The sequence below is a fragment of the Schistocerca piceifrons genome, chromosome 8, assembly GCF_021461385.2.
Source record: "Schistocerca piceifrons isolate TAMUIC-IGC-003096 chromosome 8, iqSchPice1.1, whole genome shotgun sequence".
NCBI lineage: Eukaryota > Metazoa > Arthropoda > Insecta > Orthoptera > Acrididae > Schistocerca > Schistocerca piceifrons.
Window position 1 is genome coordinate 379337161 of NC_060145.1, and position 12712 is coordinate 379349872.

General features: G+C 44.1%; 1 protein-coding gene across 3 annotated transcripts in view; it reads right to left on the reverse strand.

Moving 5' to 3' along the window:
* LOC124711441 (sepiapterin reductase) overlaps positions 1-12558 on the reverse strand; it is a 183983-nt gene extending 171425 nt beyond the window's left edge. For 2 of the 3 annotated variants that reach the window (XR_007005481.1, XR_007005482.1), the window contains exon 1: positions 12434-12558. The gene's annotated coding sequence lies outside the window, so the exon portion shown is untranslated. The remainder of the gene's footprint in view (positions 1-12433) is intronic. The other variant, XM_047241517.1, reaches the window with a different exon arrangement.
* Between the last annotated feature and the right edge of the window lie 154 nt (positions 12559-12712).

The following is a 12712-nucleotide window of genomic DNA, read 5'->3' on the forward strand; positions in this document are numbered from 1 at the left end:
GACAATCCTGAGAGGCGGCGGCATGGCCGCCACTGCAGTTGATACATCGGGGAGAAGGAGGCGGACATTTGCCCTCGTGTGCATCCCTGCCACAGGTTACACATTTGGCTGGGTGTCGACAAGATGTTCGAGTGTGGTTGAAACGATGACACTGGTAGCAGCGCATTAGATTCGGAATGTACAGCTGGACTGTGATGGTTTCATAGCCTGATTTGATCTTGGACGGCAACACCACCCTATCAAAGGTGAGGAAAAGAGTGTAGGTGGGCACCAAGGAGGAAGCGACCTTTTTCATTACACAGTGGATGGCAGTGACACCCTGATCAGATAGGTAAGATTGTATTTCAGCCTCGGTTAGACCGTCAAGCAGCCTGGTGTAAATTACACCACGGGAAGAATTTAAAGTTCTACGTGCATCGACACGAACAGGGTAGCTGTGGAGAAGCGAGGCAGCAAACAGTAGTTGTGCTTGACATTTGGAAGCCATCTCCAAAAGCAAAGTGCCATTCTGTAAACAAGAGCAGGATTTCACAGGGCCAGAAATTGCATTTACACCTTTCTGAATAATAAAGAGATTTACCGTGGTGAAGGACCGACCATCTTCAGTATGTTGATGGAGTGGATGATTAACTCATTGTGAGGAAATCCTCCATGATTGCCGGCATCTCCGATGGTGTGCTCCTTCCAACTGGGGGCCCCCTTCACAAGGGGGCACACCCACCTCAGATGATTGTACACATCTCAGGTCACGCCTCCCGAACACCTGACTGAGGGGCCAATTGGGAAGGTTACAGCTCAGGCAATCAGCACTCCCCGGGGCTTGACTGTACCAGGGGTACATGTAAATCCTACCTGTCGACCAGGGGCTGGGAATTACACGTTACCCAGTCTTCTCCTACGCGTCAGACATGTGAGCCAGCCTTCAGGAGTGCACAGGGAGGAAGAAGAAAAAAGAGGATCCTCAAACGCCAAAGCGAAGGAACGAGAGAAGGGAAACAAGGAAAGGAAAAGGGAGCCAATAATAAAGTTGAGACTGTTTGCAGGTCAGCAACAGAATGCAGAACATTCCCAATAATACCCCAGACATGTTCCCCAAGGGAGGGGAAGAAGAATAGCAAGAGGATAGACATGCAGCACAGAAGGGAAAAAGTGCTGCACAGGCTGGGGCCCTGTGGTAGCCAAGCACAAACCCGATGATAATGATGATGATGATGATGATGATGATGATAATGATTTGATGTGAGGGACAAAGGCTGCCCCACAAGCGGAATAGTTTATGATGTATTAAAGTCTGCCTCCCTTCCCCAGCAGTTTAGGGATAAGGCCTGAGGGTTCACATCATTTTAACACTCTTGTAGCTCGGGAATCAGTATTGGCAAGGATGGTTGCCAGATACCCATAGAGACTGAAAGCTGCCCTAATATCAGTATATAGGACACACGTTGCTCAAATATGCTGAACTGAATGTGGCACACCACGAACTTCGTAGAGTGCTGGATCCTGCTGCTGGGGGAGGAATCCATGTGTTAAAGGGCTATGTCCAATGCTCAGTCTGATAAGCAAAACCTCCTTCCAGCGGTAGACTGACATCAAGCCTGCTATAACTGTGTAGTCGATGTGAGCGAAAGCAGTTTGTTTTCTGTCAGAAAATGAGGTGATCATGTGTAACGGGATGAGGCACTGATGGGTAGCACCATGCCGACATGCTTCTTTTGCAGCTTTGTTATAAAAACACAATCTGGGGTACAAGTTTTCTTTTACTGTGTCAAGCTTAAAATCGCTTTGCCCTTACAAGACGCCAAGGTGGCAACGTGTTCCATCCCTGGCCATGTATTTGTAGGTTTCATGGATCCAGATCCCAAATGGCTTGGTCACATGGGGCTGACTCCTGAACAACCGTTCAAAGGTGGGTTGGACCACTGCATTAAATGTCAATGACTGAGGTGACATTGAGATTTTTAGTGCCTGTTGAGCCAAAAGGATATGTCACCAAATTCAGAGTGGTGGTTTACCAGCCTTTGCACACAGACTCTGAACTGGGCTGGTCCGAAAAGCTCCAGTCGATATCCAAATGCCCTCATGGATGGACAGCGTATAACATCTTGAGGTAGGAAGTTTGGGCTGATCCGTAGACCATGCTGCCATAATCTAAATGTGACTGATCTAATGCCCTATAGAACTGCATGAGGTAAGACCTGTCAGCTCCCCAAGTTTTTCCGCTAAGGCATTGCAAAAGATTCGATGACTGGGAGCGATTTGTTCGTAGGACTTTCAGATGTGGGAGCCAAGTTGATTTCGAGTCAAATAATAAACCAAAAACTGCACAGTTTCTACAAAACGAAAAAAATATCCCCACTGCGAGCACTGGTTAGTTAAAACTTCGACAAGCACGGTTAAAATTGACACATGTAGTCTTCTCTTGTGAGAATCTAAAACCAGTTGCCCTGGCCCAGGTTCTCAGCCTCCTAATGCTCCGCTGTAGCTGCCTCATCGCCATTATGAGATCAGAGGAAGAGTAGAAGACTGTAAAGTTATCCACAAATAAAGAGCATTCAATAAGGCTCCTGACTGCGGAGGAAATGACATTGATGGCAGTGGCAAACATTGTGACACTGAAGACACTGCCTTGGGAGATCCCATGCTGTTGAACATAGCAGTCAGACAAGGCATCACTAACACAATATCGAAAACGCCTGTGCTCGAAAAACTATAAGATAAGAAGTGGCAGGCGTCCACGTAGTATCCATTCATGAAGTTGTCGAAGGATGTTGTACCTCCAAGTAGTGTCTTATACTTTTTTGAGGTCAAAAAACACACAAACCAAATGGTTTTGGCCTAAGAAGGACTCCTGTACTGCTGTCTCCAGTAGAATTAACGTGTCAAGGGTGGAACAGTGGCGCCTGAAGCCGCACTAGGAGTGCCTCAGGTGACCTTGGGATTCGAGCAGCTAGATCAGGCGGCCATTGAGCATGCATTCAAGAGTCTTGCCCATACTACTTGTAAGGGCTACACCCCGGTAATTGTTAGGGGTGTTACGATGCTTGCCTGGTTTCCAGAATGCAATTACTATTGACCTTCCAAGTTGTGGGGTATTGTCCATCATACCAGATCTGATTAAGAGAGGAGCTCTCCTTTCGCTTCAGGTCACAGATGAAGTATAGCATAATGAATCTCATCTGGTCCTGGAGCAGAGTCTCTGGCCACAGAAGAGCTGATTCCTCTTCGCACATGGAGGACAGAAGGTCGCAGACTTCCTCATTAAGCGAGAAGAAATGGAGCTTCCTCAACTCTGCAGTCCTACAGAACACATGTAAAGCAGGACCTTGTCTGGATGACGTAGTGACAGTAAAAAAGTGTTCAGCGAAAACCTGAGCCATGTCATCTGGCAGGTCCACCAAGACCCCATTACTTGACAAGGCCGTAAGGGAACGTGTACTACCCTTGCCGGCAATCCGCCTTATTGAGTCCCAGATTTGCGCAGTGGTAGCTGACCATTTAATGGAAGTCGTGAATTCCTTCCAGAAATTCCTCTTCTATTCTTGTATCACTCGCCTCGCAGGTGCTCTCGCAGATCTGAAGGCGTGAAGGTTTTCTGTAGTCGGAAAATGTTTGAAGTTCCACAGGGCTGTTCGTCCGCGAAGGACAGGCCACTGTCTGAGGTGGTTGCTAGACTGGCGTGAACTTCGCGGCAGCCTGTTGGATCTCACAAGTAATATGAGCCACCATGTCCTGTGCACAATCCTTGCCCTTTTTATCATCCATCTTCATGGTCTCCTATCAGCCACTGTCCTACTTGGCAGGCAGATCCACACTGGGAAGTGGTCACTAGAATGTAAATCTTAGCTACTTCCCACTTAACTGAGTCTGCAGTAGCTGGGGAACAAAAACGTCTATGGTTGAAAAAGACCCAGTGGCTGCGGAAAAGTGTGTCATCTGACCCACATTCAGAAGGCAGATACTCTCAGAATGGACGAGTTGCTCGATCGCCCGACCCCTGGATCAAATGGTAACTGAGCTCCACAGCATATTGCGTGCATTGAAGTACCCAACAAGGAGGAATGGGCATGGGAGTGCCTGGAAGAGTTCTGTCAGTGCATCTGCATCCAAAGCATCATTAGGTGGAAGATACATAGAACACACTGTGATGTTAAAGGATGCTAGAACTTTCACAGCAATTGCTTGGATGATCATGGTAAGAGGGACAGGACAGAAGTGGCATCTGTCATCAATGAAAACAGTAACTCCACCTTTAGCCCTGTCTCCAGCAATATCATCCTTCCTGTAGGGGTGGTAAACCCATAATGTAGGTATGTTGGTGACTAAGAGGAGTTTCTTGTAGGCAAATGCAGAACGGTTTCTCCTGGACCAGGAGCTGTAATTCTTCCAAATGTGAGTGGTGTCCATTTAAATTCCACTGCAACACAGAAGTCCCTGTGGGAGCCATTGTTTAGCAATTCTTTCTCCCTTAGAGGTTGTGATTTACTGGGGAGGTCAGGGGGAACGTTAGCCAGTTCCCAGATCTCCAGTTCCTCCAACTGCAAGTCCAGATCCTCATGAGCAAAGTCGCCAACAGAGAGGGATAGAACTCGCCAATGCGAAGGTTTAACTACCACGTTCTTCGACTTTGAACTACTTTTTGAAGGACTTTTCCCTTACTTATGGGAGGAGTTGGTTGCCTAGGTTAAGGGGAAAGCTTAGTAGGCTACTGATTGGTGGGCAGTGGTATGTGGCTTAGGTGGTAAGCCCATCACTGACAGCTTTTGAATTACTTCTGTTTCAAGTGTAGCGTTTCCCCCACAGATACACCGACAAGTGCATGTGCTTGTACTTTAATCTGTGATCTTAGTTTGTGTGGAGACATCACACTTGGTCACTGGCATCTCAAGGGCTGATGCTAAAGAAGTAGCAAAAACCAGAGGCTGCATAGCTTTGAAAGCTTTTTTAGCTTCACCATAGGGTACACATGTCTTGACTTTCGGCTCCTTAATTTTCCTTTCCTCATTGTAGACCTGACACTTCACACTCCACACTGGGTCATCCCCAGAGCAATTTACAAATTTCAGAGGAACTATACAAGAATTTCCTGATTCGTGACCTGAGACTCCACAACTGCCATATGTAGCCCTCCCATAGGGGTATGGCTAAATCATAGACATTTGAAGCATAGCATTGGACTAGGAACAAAGGGACGAACCTTCAGACAGATATAGTTTACAAGGATATGTTCAGTTAATTCTGGAGCACTAAACATTAGAATAAATGTTGCAGATTTTTCCAATTTGCCATTGACTCACTTAGTTCTGCACTTCCGTGACACCCCTATTTTTGACATTCTCCACCTAAATTCGCAGGATCCACCTCCATTACATCAGAGGAGCAGGCAACCATGCCCTCAATTAAGAGTGTCATGCAACTCAGCCTCGACTGGGTATTTACCTGCAGCCTTACATCCCAGAAGCTTAGATACTTGGTTTGAATTAGAAGCTTCAACTAGAAGTGTTCCATTACAAAGTCATTTGACACTTTTTAGGGACCCAACAATACCTTCCAATGCCTTATGACTATAGAAAGGGGAAACCTCAAAGGTTCCCCTGTTCTCTTGATTACAATAAAAGTATTATGGCAGATTAATGTCCTGTTACTATGATCCTGAGACCTCTTTTTGGGACGACTGACCAACCGAGCTCTTTGATAAGTGGCTGATGAGACCATTCCATAGAGATCCCACGATCTTTAGGGAAACAATCGTCGACCCAGGCAGATCCTTGCATGCCTGAGCAAGCGTTTTACAAGGGGGGAGGGCCTTAGAGGTTGCCTGCTAGAGCATGTTTTACCTCAACAGCCATTCACCTCATCAGCATGTAGCACAGCGTGTGATCGAGGTTTTTTCTTTTTTTCTTTCTTTTTTTTTCTTTATAAGTGTGTGCATTCCTTGCGGTCCGGGTGGTGAAGCCAAGGCCCCCATTCTCCAAATCATACAATATTCCACCACTGCGCCACATGGTGGTCGCTGAAGCATGCCCAGAGTTAACGGTAACAGAGGACTGATAGCGCTTACCAGTCCCCAGGTCTGGAACCCAGGATCACAAATTCCTACCCAGCAATCAATCGCTGAGCCCCTGGGGGAATTCACATTGGAGATGCGCTGTCAGAGAGATGCTATGAATGCATCAGAATATGTCACCACCAGACAAAGATATTGGTGCACTGGATCCTTTATAGCTCGTAAATGTTGAGTAGTGAAGAAGATCTAGGATATATCCATTATGGTCAGAAAAAGGGAAGAACTGTAGCACTTTCTGCTTAATATAAGACCTGAACATGTATCCTGAATGTTTCAAGCATTTTTACACAATCACTCTAAAGCATTTATGTATTACGTTTGTCAAAATGAATGGTAGCATTCAGAGAAAAACAATGAAACTGGTATGTTTCGATCATAATTTCTATTTTTCATACGATTTTTATTTGAACATAAACCTAAATATTGCTGATTTTGTGAGATGTTCAAAATATTACGACGCTTTTCCAAAATCTTATCTGTAAATATTTCATTACTGTAGACCAGAGATTCCTCGTTAATGGGCATAGCTTCCTACCATGTTGTAGAGATTTTGGCATTAGCGAGAGGAACAAAATATCCTTTCGCGCAGAAAAATAGATTCCAGTAATTTCCAACGCCAAGGACAATGGATTCCTTCTGTGCAACATGGAACCAGAGGATTTCATTGATCTACATTTACATTCTGAAAATCACAGTGAGGCAAATGGTACGTCCCACTGCACCAATTATTAGGGCTTCCTACCATTCCGTTCACTTATGGAGTGTGGAAGGAATGATTGATTGAATGCCTCTGTGTGTGTTTTAATTATTTTAATCTTGTCCTCACAATACCTACGTGAGTGATACATAGTGGGTTTTAGTGTATTCCAAGAGTCGTTGAAACTTTGTTAGTAGACTATTTTGGGTTAGTTCACGCCTATTTTCAACAGTCTGCCATTTCAGCTCCTTCAGCATCTTGGTAACACTCTCCCACCACTGGACTCGCATTCGGGAGGACGACGGTTCAATCCCGCGTCCGGCCATCCTGATTTAGGTTTTCCGTGATTTCCCTATATCGCTCCAAGCAAATGCCGGGATGCTTCCTTTGAAAGGGCACGGCCGACTTCTTTCCCCGCCCTTCCCTAATCCGATGAGACCGATGACCTTGCTGTCTGGTCTCTTCCCCCAAAACAACCCAACCCACTCTCCCACTGGTCAAACAATACTGTGACCATTTGCGCTGTCTTTCTCTGTAAACATTCAATATCCCTTGTTAGTCCTATTTGGTACGGGTCCCACACACTGGGAAATATGCTAGAATGGGTCGCACAAATGATTTGTAAGCTGTCTCGTTTGTAGACCGATTGCACTTCCCCAGTATTCTACCAATGAACCGAAGTCTACTATCTGCCTAAGCATCTTATTGCACCAGACCATAGGTTGCACAGAGGCTCACTCAAAATAACTGATTATGTCCGGCTACACATTTCATCTGACAACGCTACTACACTAATAGACGTAACATCCAGCAACCATGGGTTTGTCAAAGCATTACAAAGAAGCAGAGATGTACTGGGTCAAGAAATCAACCATTAGATAAAAACACAGTTTCCCTGTCTTGTATGACAAACTTCTGCCAGTAAAGTGTCAAGAAGAAACCGTTAGCCGCACGGGGTAGCAGCGCGGTCTTAGGCGCATTGTCACGGTCCGTGCGGCTCCCCCCTTCGGAGGTTCGAGACCTCCCTCGGCAATGGGTGTGTGTGTTGTCCATAGCGTAAGTTAAAGTTAGGTTAAGTAGTGTGTAGGCTTAGGGACCGATGACCTAAGTAGTTCGGTCCAATAACACCTTATCATAAATTTTCAAGAAACCGTTAGTTGACACGTAACAGTATATCCCAGCTGAAAAACGGAATTTCTGTGAGCAAGTACGAAATTAATAGTGGGTCTACATGTCTGTCTGCCAAACACATTGATTGGGAACATAAAATGTAATCCTGGTTACATGTTTAGTGTAATTGCTATAGGAATAATGTTAAATTTTCCCATGTCCTCATTTGCTGCTTTTGCAGATTTGCATTGCAGTAAACATTATGCATTTTGACCAGTGTTGTACTTTCTAAAAACGAAGTTTCTATTTCTGCAATAAGTAATACAAAAACCAGAGCGTTTCAGCCACATAACTGCACAGACACAACGTTGTTCGTCCAGGAATATAAAAAGATAGTGGTCTTTTTTCAAAGATAATATAAGTAATTGTGTAATAGCAGTCGCAACAATATGCAAAATGGAGTTTTATCTCATATAAACTGTCTGCATCAAGAAAGCCCAAATATGTTAGTATAAAATAGGTAAGCATAAAATATCCAGAACACAGAATATTTTAGTTATATCAATAGCAAAATCCAATTTCTCATTCATTGGTCACTGGAATGCACGCCATTTGTTCGACAGTATGTGATCGAAAAAATGTTTCGTCTATGAATTACTGTTACTGTTGACAAGAACGATTTACGTTTATTGTATGCAGCTAACTCTGCTAATGAATCTGCGATTGTCGGTCTCTAGTGCTAAAATGAAAATAATGCTTAATGCATATTAACTTAAAATTTGATTGTAACTGACTTCATAAACCACGTACGAATGTGAAACACGAACCACAAATCAGCATAACACGCGGCTATAACGTCGAGTGTTGTGGACAATAGCCAAACGTCAAAATGTGTCACTTATTTACTCACCACTCTCCTTACACCGTTAGAAACAATTTCTATATGTTAGCAATGTCCTAAAACCCACCAAACGTAAAGTGGCCCGGTACTAAACTCTTCAACGCAAATATGCCTGGCGAATTACTTCTTTGGGAAGTATCACTGGTAACTGAGCACTAGCGGAGGTAAAACCAGTTCAGTATCCACCTATGATGCCACTACCAGATTCGCAAAAATCAGCTTTATTACCGAATAGTTTCCTCATAATCGAATGAAAAAGACTGCGTATCTGAGAACACGTGCGAACCTCAAAACAGTGATTTTTAATCTTTTACGCGGAATGTAAAAGTTTTACTGAGAAACTGTTTACAGATTTACATAAAACCATTTTAGGCACATAGCATTACTTCGGATAAGCTGACGCGCAAACCACGAAACGACGCACCTCTGAGAAATGCTTCATTTGTCAACATGGAGGTGGCGTGAAACAGCGCCTTGTCCCCGACAGACGTCCACACCGCGCCAATTCTGTGTGAATTGGGCCTGAGTATTTGCTCACGTGAATGGGCTCTCAGACTGAGCAGTTGTAGGAAACAGTCCAGACAGGAAAAGGCGCTTATTCCCACACTTACTGTGTCTGCTGCCAACGACAAAGCCCGACAGGTTTCGAGAGTCTTCAGATAGAACCGTCACTCCATACGAAGTTGTGTAGCTCAGGGCAGAAAGGGAATGACCCTCCACCAAGCAGAAACACCAGGGCTGACTTTCCCACGCGTACCAATTTTCTGCCTACCTTGCATACGTAGACGGAAACAAAGACGCAATCGACCGAAACAGCATTTCCCCGAATTACACGCTCGGATAGCCGTAGCCTCCACAAGTGTGTCCACTGTAGTAAAAGATGAAAGATTTATCTGTTCTGAAGGGAAACCAGAGTGCTTTGTTTTAGGCCGCAAAAAACAATCAAGGTCATTAGCGCCCCTGTCAGAACTGTAGAACCTGAATGTCATAGTGCTCTGTGAAATACGGAGACTGGTCACTGTACACTTCGATTTCACATCGCGTGAATCATGAAGTTGTCGAAGTTGTAAGAATTTGTTGCTATTGCAGTTCTTACATCACCTGCATGACATGTACCTCTCAATTTTTTTGGATGTTGCTTTTTAGATGTACAGGGTGTCCTAGGATAAATGATCAATATTGAGGGACATGACAAGAACGATCACTTTTTAATAAAAAAAAAAGAGCTAGTAAATATGGGCTCTAAAATGCGTACTTAAAGCTATGAACACTACTCGATCTTCTATACTGCGAAAGAAATGTCTTCTGCTAAACAAGTGCTCACAGCCCTCAAGGTTTGCATTCTAGATTCCATATTTACTAGACGTTTTTCCTTCAAATGATCTTTCTTGACATATCCCTGAATCCTGATCATTCCTCCTGGGACACCCTGCATTTACCTATATTGCAGTTTCTGGAAGTTTCGAGGACGCGATGTACTACGTACTGATGTAAGCATACTGGCTCGTTCGTTTTGATATGGTAATGTTATAATTATAACAGTTTAAAAAACAAGTTATCACGAATAAAATCTTCTCGATTTTCAAGCCGCGTCAATTCGAATAAAATTCTCAAGCTTCCGATGGCTATCTCCTCCATCGCCGTCAGAAATAAAAACCACTGACTACCGGGGTCCCGCCGAATGTCTTTTTTTTCTACAGTTTTTCCAGCAGTCTCAAACAGCGCATTACGTCCTCACCGCTGTGGAAAGGTGTGCGTCCTCTGAGTGTCTCGCGGAGAAATGTCTGAAAAAGTCAGTTCGAATAAAATTCTCGAGCTTCCAATGGCGGAGAGAGTCATCGAAAGCTCGAGATTTTTATTCAAATGGGCGCGGCGTGAAAACAGATTTTATTCAGACATGCCACCGCGAAAGACCCCCAAGGAAACAAATTAACTAGACTCTTCAAGTAATCAGTTCAGAAACGTTACACCATGCCCCTGCCTCTGACGCCGTCAATTCCCTGCCTCGAACAAGAGCAATGACACAGTCCTGAATGGTCTGCTGACGACTCGTTGCTAATGAATAATTAAAGGAGGATGACACGGCGGTCGGTCGGTACCGTAGAGCTTTCCGAGTTCTTCCAGGATCAAAGGATTGCTGGTGCAGCAAGGTACGAAGGAATGCTATGAGGAGTTCAGAAAGTAGGAGTGTTACAATTAGTGCGATTCAAACGGTCACTTGGTGCGGTGGCTGATAGAAGCGGCCTCAAAGGCATTTCCTATTTAAAGCCGCTCCCATCAACCACCGCGCGCCGTGTGTCTACTTTGATTACGGAAATAGTGACAAGAGTGAAATTTTGGAAATAAAAAGACAAACTGACTTGGCTGACTTGGTGATTAGGTAACTGACTTACGTTGTTAATTTTTATACTTACGACAGAATGATATGAGCATTTCACAATGTCGTACGGTAACAGCCAGCTGTCATTTTCAGACCAAGGACACGCCGTAAGCAGTTTCCGTTCCGTTGTCGACAATACTGAAGCCAACAGTCGTCTTCTGTTATCTGTATAGCTACAACTAGGGATCGTTCTGTAAAACGACCGTGCAAATAACTTAAAACATTGCAAACAAGCCCACTACTTTCTGTGAATAACCACAGGTTCTGCAGTTTTTCCGTCAGCCACTGCGGTACGGTACCGCGCGACGCAACGTGTTATCCATTTAGCTTTCCTTTCAGTAGCTGCCAATCACTTCAAGTAACTTGTCATATTCTCTGTACGAGCTACGTTATTTCTAAACAGACGAAATTACAGAAAAAGGGAGTGCTACGTTATTGTATTTCGGTCCTGGTTTCCACGTTCTTAGAAAACATGGCAACAATTTTTGATTTCATACAATTTTAATATTAATTTGTAATACAGAATTAGCTTGAAGTATGCCTCAAATCGCTCCACAGCCTTTAAGTTTCTGCCTCATTATGACAACTACGAGATACAATGGATGAATGACATCTAACCTGCCGGCTTGTTGCACTGAAGTTGACACATTTGAATATGTGCTAGCGATCTCTCTTGCTCAATGTAAGTTAAAAACCTACTGTAAGTTTTTCGATCTCCATTTGTTTACGCGTACCGGCGGAACAATTACGTACGATGTAAGAAATAGAAATTGCCGTTTCAGTAATACGAAAAAACAGCAGTGAGCAAAATTCTGCAACCACTCAGGAAAGAGGAAAATAACGTGGTAAATTCAAGCGAAAAAGAAAGTTTTCCTGTAGCACTTTATATAAATATGCTTCGAGCGTTCATAGTAGCCGTGAAGTTAGCTGCCACAGTGATATATATTTCACAGTCACTTCTACCGCCGCATATTTCTCGCGCAAATCTATTGCAAACAGAACAGCAAAGAAGCCTTTGGACGCACAGAAATATCAAGCAAGATCGCCGACATTACGTATTGATAAAACAGTGACCCTACTCTGTATAAATCACAATAAGGGCAGGGGCAGTCGGGGACAATGTTTTGACAGTTGTTTTTGTCGCTAGTAGCCGGTGTGAGCTTCTCAAAACAGAGACTATACGACTGAAATATAACTTCGTGAATATTGCAGAGATACACATTTCAGCCTTAAAAAATGACACGAATGAAACAACGTAGCATTTACACTACCTTTACTTACCTCGAATGAATTACCAACACGTCAAATCAACCGCTCTTTGATGCCACAGGTGCTCACTGACTCGAGATTCCTTCGTTTCTACTTGCTACACCGTGGCCGGACGCCGGTACGCTGGATCACGTGACACGTGCGTCACTCGATAACGACCGGTTGCAAGAAGCTTTAGGCGTTACTCATTCTGTTGTCCTAAGGCGCGCGAATTGAAAATGACGAAATGACGGACGTTGAGTAAAGTTATCTTTGTATTCACAGACTGAAATGCGTTTTCTCTAAACGCTT